This window comes from Eretmochelys imbricata, chromosome 7, assembly GCF_965152235.1.
Source record: "Eretmochelys imbricata isolate rEreImb1 chromosome 7, rEreImb1.hap1, whole genome shotgun sequence".
Taxonomy (NCBI): domain Eukaryota; kingdom Metazoa; phylum Chordata; order Testudines; family Cheloniidae; genus Eretmochelys; species Eretmochelys imbricata.
This window is the reverse complement of record NC_135578.1, coordinates 116,881,298-116,894,650: the sequence shown is the minus strand read 5'-3', so window position 1 is coordinate 116,894,650 and position 13,353 is coordinate 116,881,298. Positions and strand designations below refer to the sequence as shown.

At 45.1% G+C, this 13,353-nt stretch overlaps 1 long non-coding RNA gene across 1 annotated transcript; it reads left to right on the top strand.

The window, feature by feature from the left end:
- The first annotated feature begins 1,868 nt into the window (after positions 1-1,868).
- Positions 1,869-12,588, top strand: LOC144268373 (uncharacterized). Its single transcript, XR_013346736.1, has 3 exons — positions 1,869-1,947; positions 3,227-3,303; positions 12,512-12,588. It is a non-coding gene; the product is annotated as an uncharacterized LOC144268373 (long non-coding RNA).
- Positions 12,589-13,353: the final 765 nt, after the last annotated feature.

Genomic DNA, 13,353 nt, shown 5'->3' with positions numbered 1-13,353 from the left:
CCTTCAAAGAAAGAATTTTGGTGGAGATTTTGTGGGCATGATTCCAGCTGCATGGCAGAGAGATGAAAGCAGACATCTGGCTACAGAACTGATTTCATTATCAGTTCAGTTAAAAACCCTGAAATGGAATGTGGACTCTGGGAAGTGAGCTCCATCCATTTTATTCAAAGTTTTTGAGACTATTTCCTAACTTTTCCAACCAGCAACAGGTGCAAAAATATAGGTCTGAATATTATTAAAACTGTACCCTCTGGAACAGAGGATTATACAAGTCTCATATTCAACTTCCTGCCTTCCAAGAACTTTCCTCCATCAAAAAAACCAAAACATGTCAATATCACCAAAACCAAACCAGTACGTGAAATGCTTTTGTTTTGCAATGACTTGTGAGTTTTTTATGATTCTGATGATCCTGTTGGATTGCAATCCAGTGGGTCAGAGTGTCTTGGCTCACTGGTTCAGCTTCCATGGAAAATCATGAGCGCCAAACCCTAATATGTGCACTGCAGTGCACTACCAATGCTGTCACAGACTCTATCCTTCAGATGTGATGTTAAACCAGCCCGGCAAAATGACCACGAGGTGTGAGCATAGGCACAAAATGTCTTCACATGCTATTACTAAGATTTTTAGCATGACAAGAGCGCTATTGGGTGTGTGTTGGAAGGTGCATGGTGCCTGGAAAGTACCAAGCATGTTGCGGGCATTGTCTCAAGCAAATAATAAATATGATTCCCATGTTTGTGTCACTAGCTGGTGAAAGTCCTTTTGGGAGGAAGATGATGGACAAGGCAATGGCTGCTCCAGATACCCTCAAGGGAAATTGTACATTTTGACAATCTGCCAATAACCTTTCAAAGTAAGTCAAAGTGGATCAGTCAGAGACTGTTTTTATTCGGGATTCAATTATAAATAAAATCAGGTTGGAGGAGAACAATGGCTGGAAGTGTCCGAACAGATGTTTAGCAGAACTTTCTTCTTGGCCAGTCTTGCTCTGAATTTTCTTGTTGTTCTTGTCCCCAGTAGGCTTCAGACCTGTATCAAAACTGGAGAAGGAAAATCAAAACCATGAGAGAGAGAGAGAGAGAATTTTTTTTTCTCTTTTGGATTTTATGCTTCTACATGAACTACATTGCTTTCCATAGTACGAAAGTGCTTTTTTAAATCGAATCACATGATGCCCAAATCTATTGGTGCACACAAGCTTTTGCTTATAGTTTTTCCTTTAAAGCTACTGTACATTTCCTTGGCACAATCCTAGGTTTTATTTAATATAGGCTTTGATAGTACAACATGTTAAGTAAATGAGGTCACTGTAACAGCTTGCAGAGCTATATGACTCAGGAGTGAGTGTACAGTTGCTGAAATCAGCAGAGGCAGGCACCATAGAGATAAGGTGCTGTTTACCCTGGTGCTCAACTGTCAGTCGTAATCGCAAGTAGTCTGTCCCAACAAGATAACACCATGGAAAAATGCATCCATTCTTCCTCACTGCTCCAAATATAGATTTTTTTCTTCCCCTACCTGCCAGATACCGCCTGATCTGTTGTAAAAACCAGCAGTTTCTCCAAACGTTATTTGCTCATGAAGTGAAAGCAAAGGTCAGAGACGACTGACCATATCAGAGACCAATAAACGTCTCTGAGCAAAGCTTTCTGAGTCCTTGTCCTTGTCAAACAATACTCAGGGAGAGAGACTTCCACATGCCAATGGGCAAAAATAACAACAGAGTGGATGGGTTGCTTTTAACAAAGCTGACTAAATATTTACTCTACCAAAAACAAAAATGTATTTAAACCCATCTTAACACCCACACCACTGAGGCTCTCTGCTTTTCCCTTCCAAACCACTTGGTTTCTGTTTGTTAGGGGATGAGATGGACCAAAGGATTGATAACACAGTATGGAGTCTTTCGTTTCCCCGTTTCCAGTTTCGAATCCAGCTCAGGTTAGTAGTGATTGAAATCTGTGACCATGAACTACATTAAATGAGCTGATGGCTTCAGTTCCTAGTGGATAATCTACCCACATCAAAAAACCAGCTCCTTTGTCTTTGATGGATAGTTGGTTGCCAGTTTCAGCAGAAATGCCAAGGAATGAATGTACCAAGGTTTTCCAGGTCAGGAATGTGGCATACATTAGCAATGGGGAAGCTGCCCACTCCATAGATGTACTGTGGATAAATTAAAGTCCCAAAGCTCTAGTGGTGTTGACTTGGCAGCTTCTCAAATGGGGGGAAAAAATGAAACTTCTTAAACTTTTGGTGAGAGAGCTCATACTTTCTGATGTGGCTGTTCCTCAAAGCTTTACCTTAATGCTCCAGCCCCAAGGACAAGGGCATTACACAGTCCCCATTTTAGCCAGTGGTTCATCTCAGTAGAAAGGTGAAATCATTCCTGGGGGAGGTAGCTTATATGAGATTTTGAGCCCATAGATTTCCTCCCTTCAGCCTGCCACAGCTCAGTCATTTCATCCAGTGAGCCATCAGTTGCCCAGTACTGAATCTGCACAGCTGGACACAATACCTGCTGTCAGTGGTAGTGGAAGCATCAGCTGGAGAAGAGCCAATGCCTATTCATGCATCTAATTCATGGTTGCATGCAGACACCATAGTCATTGGCTAATCTGCCCACTTGCTGCTTGAGGAAGAGAACTCGTGAGTTTCAGCTTGATGGAGTAAATACGCCTTTGTGCCTCTGTGGCAGAGTGCACCCCTGTATTCACACCCTACCCACTATTGTATTAATCTTTGTACAAAATATGCCTTGTCAGGTATAATTGGAAAACTCATAACTTGCTAGTAATAATATCATGGTGAAATGTATGCAGCAACACGATAGGTAAAGTGATGAATATAAGCTGAAATCGTGACTGAGGTGTGTTTACCGGACAAGTTTGGGGAATGAGTAAATCAGTTGCTCAAAACAAAAAGTTGGTGCCCAAGCCAGATGTTGCCAAAGCTGATGGGACTTCACCTTACACGTGGCCATGATTTGGCAAGGAAGCGGGACAGAAACAAACAGGTCTGCATCTTAGCAAATGACAGCATAAACCTCTCCCCCACCAGATTCCTTGTGTCCTTGCTCAGCTGGAAAGAACTTTATCTAGGGGTCAGTCTCAGGAAAATGCATTTCAAAGGGTGACTGAACTATAAAAGTGAGGGGCAAAAACATGCCAAGTTATCTTCCCCTACCCTTCTCTCTCTCTCTTTCTTTTCACCTAAGAAGAAAAAAGAAACAGCAGCTGGACTTTGGAAGCAGATCCTGGCCTCAGAGTTTGGTCAGCAGCATGCTGAAAACATGTGGTAAGGGATTTCACCTTGAACCAAGTCTAGGTTAAGTTTAGGAAACGTTTTATCTTTATTTATAGATAATGGCACAGAGAGTACACTTATAAAGTTTGTGGACGATACCAAGCTCAGAGGGGCTGCAAGTGCTTTGGAGGATAGGAGTAAAATTGAAATCAATCTTGACAAACTGGAGAAATGATCTGAAGTAAATAGGATGAAATTCAATAAGGACAAATCTGAAGTACTCCACTTGGGAAAGAACAATTAGTTGCACAAAAACAAAGAAATGACTGCCTAGGAAGGAGTACTGCAGAAAGGGATCTGAGGGTTATAGTGGATCACAAGCTAAATATGAGTCAGCAGTGTCACAATGTTGCAAAAAAGTGAACATCCTTCTGGGCTGTATTAGCAGGAGAGTTGTAAGCAAGACACAAGAAGTAATTCTTCCGCTCTACCCCACACTGATTAGGCCTCAACTAGAGTATTGTGTCCAGTTTTGGGAGTCACAGTTCAGGAAAGATGTGGATACATTGGAGAAAGTCCAGAGAAGAGCAACAAAAATGATTAAAGTTCTAGAAAACATGACCTATGAGGGAAGATTGAAAAAAACTAGTTTGTTTAGTCTGGAGAAAAGAAGACTGAGGGGGGACTGAGGTTACAAGGAGGAGGGAGAAAAATTGTTCTCCTAAACATCTGAGGATCGGACAAGAAGCAATGGGCAAGGGTGGTTTAGGTTGGACATTAGGAAAAACTTCCTGTCGGGGTAGTTAAGCACTGGAATAAATTGCCTAGGGAGGCTGTGGAATCTCCATCATTGGGGACGTTTAAGAGAAGGTTAGACAAATGTGGTCAAGGGTGGTATAGATAGTACTTAGTCCTGCTGTGAGTGCAGGGGACTGGACTAGATCAGTGGTTTTCAAACTTTTTCTGGTGACCCAGTTGAAGAAAATTGTTGATGCCTGTGACCCAACGGAGCTGGGGATGAGAGGTTTAGGGTGTGGTAGGGGCTCAGGCAGAGGGTTGGGGTTCTGGAGGGGTTCAGGGCTCTGGACTGGGGGTGCAGGCTCTGGGGTGGGACCAGGGATGAGGGGTTTGGGGTGCAGGAACGGGCTCTGGATTTGGGAGGGGGGATCAGGGCTGGGGTAGGGATTTGGGGCACAGGCTTACCTCGGGCGACTCCTGATCAGCAGCGCAGTGGTGGTGCAGAGGCAGGCTTCCTGCCTGTCCTAGGACCGTGCTTTGCCCCAGTAGTGGCTCTTGCCTGCAAGTACTGCACCCTCCGTGCGGAGCCGCTGCTTGGGGCAGGGGCAGCACATGGAGCCCTGTGGCCCCCCTCACCTAGGATCCAGACCTGCTGCTGGATGCTTCCAGGGCGCAGTGCAGTGTCGGAACTGGTAGGGACTAACCTGCCTTAGCTGGGCAGCCCTGCCGACGGGACTTCTAATGGCCTGGTCGGCAGTGCTGACCAGAGTTGCTGCAACCCACTCCCTTCCATTCCCATGACCCACGGTTTGAAAACCACTGGACTAGAAGACCTCTTGAGGTCCCTTCTGATCCTAGGATTCTATGATTTCTCTTGTAACTATTTCTGACTTGAATGCCTCATTACTGGTACTCACTTAAAATCTCTCTTTTGAGCTTCATAAACTTGTTTTATTCTTTAATTAAAACTGAGTGTTGTGGATTGGTTGGGTAACTCCATTTAGGGTAGCAGACTGTTGTATGTTGATCCCCTTAGAGGGTCAATGGACCTAATAAATCTGGACTGTCCAGGAGAAAGATGAACAATGCAGAACACATGTTTCTGGGGGGAAATCTGGGACTGGAAATGTGTTGGGGTCACTGTGCAAGTAGTAACCAAGGCTGCCAGAAGCCAGAGTGTGGCTGGTGTTTGCTGACAGGCTGCTGGGGTCAGAGCTGCTGGACCAGGGCTGTGGCTGTACACAGACACTCAGGGTAGAACCTGAACGCTGTTTGGTTACTTGTGAGGAGGCAGGGTTGGGAGCTACCACAGCAAAGCATTGGGAGGCACCCCAGGCTGCAGGGCAAATGGTGACAGCCCCTCACTAGGCTGGATGCACCCTGGAATATCATAACCTCGACCATTTGAGCTAATGTTGAATCTTTTTTCTTTTCTTTTCTTTTTTTTTTTTTCCCCCGAGGATTGTCACAAGAGGAGAAGAATAAGCACTTTCAGATCCCATACAGGTGAAGCTGTCTGGATACACCCCCCCCTATATCTCACCCCCACCCTCCCATCTCATTATACCAGGGCAGGCAGACTGCACAGGCCTGCCTACACTCTAGGAAAATGTGTTGTCGGCTCTGATGACATCACTGTAATTCAGTGACATTGTGTGTCAGATATTCCTTCTCTGTGCAAACCATGCACACGCAGTGTCTGCCAAGGCACTTCAGGACGCTGGCTTTGCAAAAGCTGCTGCCTCGGGACTGCTTTTTATTTATTTATTTTTGCTTCTCCTCAGACTGAAAAGGTTAAGAAAAAAATACATTTTTCTTTTTTAATTGTGTGAGAACTATGTGTAACAATATAAAAAAAAAAAAGAGAGAGAGAAAGAAATTAGGGGCTGAATTAGCTGCTGGCATGCAAACAAAAGCTTTTCACTCCAGTTGCTTCTAGGCCCGACAGTTTTCACAGTTAACATGCGAGTGTCTCTTCAAACAGACTCTACATTTTTTTCATCATTAAAATGCTGCCAGAGTTTCTGAACAGTTTTTTGTGATTCTAATGCTGGGTGCAGTCAATGGCTGAACAGTTAAGGCTGGATTCTGACCCTCATTTACACCAGTGTGCTGTAAATCTAGAGTAACCCCATTAAAGCCAGTGGAGTTGCTCTGTCTATACACCAATGGAACTGAGAGCAGCATTTAGCTCCAGGTTCACTGGCTGTTTCTTGATTAGTTCTTTCACTTTGGACTCATGTTTGAAGCCTCAGAGTCTGACCTACATCTCAAACTCCCGCTGTACCAACATTGTGGCATGAAAATGCCCTTGGACTCTGCTGAGCTAGTGTTTTGCTAAACTCCAGCAGGAGTTTTTGTTTGAAAGTCTTAAGGGCCTTAATAAGTGGATTTGTTGGCCTAAACTGTGTGCGTGTGAGGCATGTGATATTCCGCTCTTGAACTATTGGTGTGCATTGGCACACAGCTGGCACTGATTGGGTGTGAGGAGAGATTCACCCCCACTCTCTTCATTGTTTCATTGTCTTCCTAGTTTTTAAGTGCATGTTATTTATCAAAGGGATGTAGGTAGCAAAGGGATGCAAGGGAGATGGGTCAACTGATTTGAAATTCCCAGGTCTGCTATAGGCTACCAGTGTAACTTAATCTCTGTGCCTGATCTGTAAAATGGGGATAATAATTAATATTTGTGTTACACTTACATCTAGAGGCCCTACCAAGATTCCCCTATTTTTCTAGGAGCTGTACGAATGCACTGTAAGAGACCATCTCTGCCACAAAGAGTTTACAATCTAAATAGACAGGCTAGTGGGTGGGATGGGAAATGAAGTAACTTGCTCCAGGTCACGCAGCTACTCAGTAGCCAAGTCAGGAACAGAACCAAGTCTCCTGGGCCCAGCCCAGTGCCCCAGCCATTGGTGAATAATGCTTCCTTTCCCTCACCCTTTCTCTGCCTTGTCAATGTAGAATGTTCACTATTCAGCGCAGGGGCTGCCTCTTACTACATGTCTATAAAGCACCTATCCTGATCTTCATGGAGGCCTCTAGGTCAGGAGTGGGCAAACTTTTTGGCCTGAGGGTCACATCTGGGTATGGAAATTATATGGTGGACCATGAATGCTCACGAAATTGGGGTTGGGGTGTAGGAGGGGGTGAGGGCTCAGGCTGGGGGTGTAGCGTCTGGGATGGGGCCAGAAATGAGGAGTTCAGTGTACTGGAGGGGGCTCTGGGCTGGGGCAGGGGGTTGGGTTGCGGGGGGGGAGAGGACTGGAGATGAGGGATTTGGGGTGTAGGAGGTTGTTCCAGGGTGGGACTGAGGGGTGTGGTTGCGGGGGGGGGAGGTGAGGGCTCTGGCTGGGGGTTCAGGCTTGGGTGGGGCTGGAAATGAGGAGTTATGGTTGCGGGAGGGGGCTCTGGGCTGGGGCAGGGGGTTGGGGTGTGTGGGCTCTGGCTGGGGGGTGCGGGCTCTGGGGTGGGGCTAGGGATGAGGGGTTTGGGGTGTAAGAGGATGCTCTGGGCTGGGATCAAGGGGTTCGGAGGGTGGGAGGGGAATCAGGGCTGGGGCAGGGGTTTGGGGGGAGGCTCAGGAGTGCATGCTCTGGGCAGCGCTTACCTCAAGCAGCTCCCAGAAGCAGCCGCATGTCCGCCCACCAGCTCCTACGTGGAGGCGCGGCCAGGTGACACTGTGCGCTGCCCTGTCCGCAGGCGCTGCCCCTGCAGCTCCCATTGGCCGGGAACTACTGGGGTGGCACTTGGAGTGGGGGCAGTGCACAGAGCCCCCTGGCTGCCCCTAAATGTAGGAGTTGGAGGGGGAACACGCCGCTGCTTGCGGGAGCCACACAGAGCCGTGGCACACACATGCGGAGCAACCCCCAATCCCACTCCCTGGCTGGAACGCGGGAGCGGGGCAAGCCCCAGATCCCCCTCCCCAGCGGGAGCTTGAAGGCCGTGTTAAATTGACTGGCGGGCCAGATGTGGCCTGCAGGCCGTAGATTGCCCACCCCTGCTCTAAGTGCTACTGTAACATAAATAATAGCTTGTGAGCAGTACAAGTTGTGTTTCCTGCAACAAGCCACCTGAAGAGACAGCTTGGGCTACACATACATTATCAGTGACTTGTTAGGCTTCTCAAGGAAATAATAAATATTGATGATCTCTCTAGGGAGACTGCATGGCTCCTGGTATTGGTAATGCAACTAGGAGCCTTTCCCCTCTTGGACACTGAGCCGATGTAAATCAAGTTGGTTGTGACAAAAAGCCTTTCCCATCTCATCCAATGGCTGTTTGTTGGCCTCTTGAGCAAGGCGTTGCTGATCTCAGTGCAGTTCCTAAAGCCCAGAATGTTCAAACTGGATTGCCTAACGTATGGCCTGATTATCAGACATCTGAGCATCACAAAACCCACTGAAGTCAGGGGAGCTATGGATGCTCCACAGCTCTGATGCCTAGAGCTTTAGGCATCCAGGTTTGAAAGCTACATCTAAATAGGTGGCTGGATTTGCAAATGTGTTGAGCATCCGGAACTCTTACTGAAGGGAACGGCAAAGAGTCAGAGCTGCAAAGTCCACCAGAGAGTGGCAAATCCATCTGTGGGCACTCTGCCTTACATCGCTGGCAGTAAATACTCTGCAGTTGGGACTCTGTTCACAGTTCTGTTGATTTTGCATGGGAGGACTGAACCTGTTTCACTCTCCTGTAGCTGCCAGGGCAAGAGGAATAAAAACTAGTTTGTCACCTGACCCAAGGCGAGCCAAGAAAGTGCCTTTTCTACACAGTCACCTTGCTGAATACAACCTCCCTTTAAATGCCCGATTTTTGCAGACCCCTCTGGAGTCTCTCCAAAGTGGAAAATGCAGCATGCACTGAAATGGTTGATGTAATAAGGGCCAAACTAAAGCAGATACTCCTAGCACTCACCAACCCACTGCTGTTGCATCCATGCACTTCGCAATATCCCTCACACTCAGGATAGGCTCCCTCAGCCTCCCAAACAAATGAGATCACTGTAACAGCAGATCACTGCCTTTCACCCAGTCCTTCTAGTATATGAGATCATAACCCCTTTGCTGCATAAGAGGCTCACAATGGGCCCTCTCATAAAATATAGGAAGTCATTGAAAGAGAATAAGCAAAATACAAACAGTTTGGGTTGCATTTACTGTTTGAAGGTCTCATGAGGATCAGGTTTCACAGCTAAAGTTCTGGTGATTGACCCCAATTGGGGATAAGGAAAGGGTGATTGCTGTGGATGACTGATTTTCTATTTCCAATGTATTGAGACCAGCTAATTGACCGTTAGTAAACATGTCCAAAGAACCTTTGGCCCTGTGTGTGGATGGGGGGGAGGGATATTGCTAACGGAACAGGTGGCATTCTGCCGTGTTCTCTAGGAGTGGCTCTGTGGCTTACTCATAGACATTTAGCTCAGAAGGGACCATTATGATCATCTCGTCTGACCTCCTGCACAGTGCAGGCCACAGAAGCTCACCCACCCACTCCTGCGATAAACCTCTCACCTATGTCTGAGCTATTGAAGTCCTCAAATCATGGTTTAAAGACTTCAAGGTGCAGAGAATCCTCCAGCAAGTGACCCGTGCCCCATGCTGCAGAGGAAGGCGAAAAAACCCCAGGGCCTCTTCCAATCTGCCTTGGAGGAAAATTCCTTCCCAACCCCAGATACGGCGATCAGCTGAACCCTGAGCATGTGGGCAAGATTCACCAGCCAGTTACCGAGGAAAGAATTCTCTGCAGTAACTCAGATCCCACCCCATCTAACATCCCATCACTTGTTGTCTAGCTGTCTACATTAACCTTGCAGCAAAGTGCAGCCAGTACGTTCAAACAAAGACTGAGCATATGAAGAGAAGAGGAGTGGGAGGAGAATGCTACTTTGTGGCAGCCAGATGCAGGTGAAGGCACATGTACGTGGTGGTCATTAGCAACAATGAGCAAAAACTCCTTTTTAAAACTCTTTCTGGCCCAAAAGAAAATCCTGCAGGTTGGATGCCGGGTCTGTCTGATGCTTTGGCTCGGATGGTATCTCCTCTCTGCTCTTCTCATGAGCGCTACTGGACTTTTTTTTTCAGGCCTACGTTTATAATGCTCCTCATTTCTCACTGCTGTCCCCCTGAGAAAGGCCTAAAGCACTGACAACAGTGCCATGGCTAGCTCTTGAACGTCATGCATGTTAATGTTTAGCACAGTGGGGTGTAAAAGGCAGCCGGGGGGCTTTTAATTCCCATGCCAACTGCCACTGCCATGGCTGCTGAATCTGTTACTATTATAGGGGAGATTTCCAAAAGTTCTAAGGGATTTAGGACCATAAACCCCATTGACAATGAATAGGACTTGTCCTCCTAATTTCCTTAAGTATTTTTTTAAATCCCACCCCTAAACTATAATAATAATAATTAATAATAAATACCAAGTTTCTTGTATAGTTCTTTAGACAGGGCTGGGACAACAGCTGAGGTCACTCTAATGTGGGGGCCATTGTGACCGGGGAGGTCACTCAACCAATCACCGCCCTTCCTCTCCAGCCAAGTTGCATGTTACTTGTTCTACTGGCTGAAGTGAGTAAGTATCAAGAGGGTGACAGTACTGTATGTGTGTCAAGAGTTTTCACTGGCAGATGACCTGGCCTCTAACTGTCCCTGCTCTTAAACGTTCCACAGCCCCAAGCTACCATTTCAGCTTTTCCTTGTGACAAAGCTCAGAAGGGAGTTCCATTCCAAAAGGCCAGATCAGGTTCATTGGAGCAGGACTCCAACTGAGCAAGGTGAATACCTCCCTCAGGAGCAAGGGGAGAGCATCAGTTGGGGGATGAGAGGACCCACCCCTGCAGATATCTCCCCTTTGTTCCCCTGCTTCCATTTAATAATGTATTCAAAATTAATTAAAATGTCAATGAGGGGGGAAAAATTAAGTCACCTAAGACAACCTTAACTCTGCCCTGTAGAGAGACTATGCAATAGTCATGTTATTATGATCAAGCATTTTATTGTCTGCAAGCCCATATTAGATGAAACCGACTTTTGAAGATAGATCAGAGTTGGGTTTTTTCTTATTTTTCTCCTGGTGTCACTGCAGGGTAGATTTAAAGGTGTTTGGGTGCCTTACATGAGTATTTCCTCCACCTGTAAAATCAGGCATCCTTAGTACCATGAACCCAACCATATGGACCTGAGAGGGAGAGAAATTACAGCTAATACATTTTAGAAAACTCTAGAACCAGCTTTTCTGTCAACCACATTATTGGGATTTTAATGTTCAGTATCTCATGATCTGCCAGGGCTAGGAATACAGACAGATTTCTACTTCCTTGTCCGTGATACCTGTTTGTTCCCCAAATGGATCATGGAGTTTTTAGCATGGCACTTAATCTTCAAGGACTGTTGCCCACCCAGTACCACCAGGTAGTGTAATTTGGATGGAAATAAAGATATGCATTTGTGGCAGGTTGACTTTTTTTCAGTAGTGGTAGCTGTTTGGATTGTCAGAAGCAATCCATGCAGGGACAGGATCATGCACAGAGTACAAGTGATACCCCAGGAAAATAATAAATGTCCCTTATCACATGGCTCTGCACTTTCTCATGTGAGAATCACTTTCACATAACATGGTGTGTGTGTGTGTGTATATATACACACACACACACGTACATATTGGCAGTGTGTGCGATTTATAGCCTTTTGCCCAAGGACCTCAATACTTTTGTAAAAGTTGGTACATGTATTATCTCCATTTTATGGATGCGGGGAACTGGGAGATGGAGAAATGAAGTGACTTGCCCAAATTCAAGCAGCAAGACAGGGAAGTTAGGAATAAAAACCCCAGAAACTTTAAATCCCAATTCCGAGCTCTAACCCCAGTAAATTACGCTGCTTTTCTGTTGTACAATAAAATATTTTGTAAGTTAAATCTTAACTACTCTTCGGTATGTGGGTATACAACAATTTCTCACATAGACAATTATGTCTTACACATTTAGTTGTAAGCCACTGACACTGAAAGTCTTCTTACCCATGACTGCTTTTTATTTTTCAGCTGTAAAATAAAATTAGAGTTGAGGCACAAATCATTTTTTTTTGTTCAAGCAGCGTAGGGCAATATTGTGCAAATACTTACAGATGAAATTCATTGATAAATAGATTCATAGATTCCAAGGCCAGACGGGACCATTGTGATCATCTAGTCTGACCTCCTGCATAACACAGGCCATAGAACTCCCCACAAATAATTCCTAGAGCACATATTTTGAAAAACATCCAGTCTCGATTTAAAAATTGACAGTGATGAAGAATCCACCACAACCCTTGGTAAATTGTTCCAATAGTTAATTACTCTCGCTGCTAAAAATGTAGGTCTTATTTCCAGCCTGATTTTGAATCTTCAGCAGAACTATGAATCACTATCTGAAATTATAAAGTTACTGAATATGTAAGAGTAATAACCATTTCTATCCTTCTACTCTTCTCTCTTCTGGTATATTCTCAAAATAATTTCATTCTCCTTCATCTAGACTAGTTGATCCTTCCTGGATTTGATGAATCTGGTTACATCCTGACTTTACCTGAAAAGAGCAACTTGAGAGACTTTGTTCTTCCTGCGTTGGGGTAATTTGAGAAGCTAACCTATGTTTACTCAAGTGGCTTCTGATAGTCAGATGCTACTTGGGGCTTACTTAAGTTGTACTGAATGTGCATTAATTCCTAGGCTGGCTGACTGTCCAGTATGAGGATGGAAACCATGCAGAACTTTGCATGCTGAAAGAAAAGGAGTACTTTTGGCACCTTAGAGACTAACCAATTTATTTGAGCATAAGCTTTCATGAGCTACAGCTCACTTCATTGGATGCATGTCGACTATTTCTGTGCCATCAGGACAACACAGCACCATGCACATCATTTAGTATTGAAAGAGCAGCTATATGTTTGTGTTCATTGAATCTTCACTGAAAATTTCAACAAGTACCACAATGCAGTTTCTTTTTTAAAAAACAGAGAAAAGAAACAGGGTGTGGGAAGGAGGGAAATGTACTTGTCAATTGTCCTACATCAGCCTTTTTTGGATTTAAATGCAATTCACAGCTAGTAACGAAGTCTGACTGTTTTTGTCTTTTCCTTTCAGTCTTTTTTCCCACCATATAACTTAAACCGGAGAGACAGTGGCTCTTAAATTCTGCCAAAATCCTAGTTATTGTCTCAGAATGGTGAAGTGGAAATGTTAATTTGATTATTTATATTATAAATCGTGTGTAAATTAATACTGTATTATATATAATTTAAAAACCATTTCCCATTCCATAATGATTACATTACATACAATATATTATATGCCCCCCACACACGTATATGGATGGGG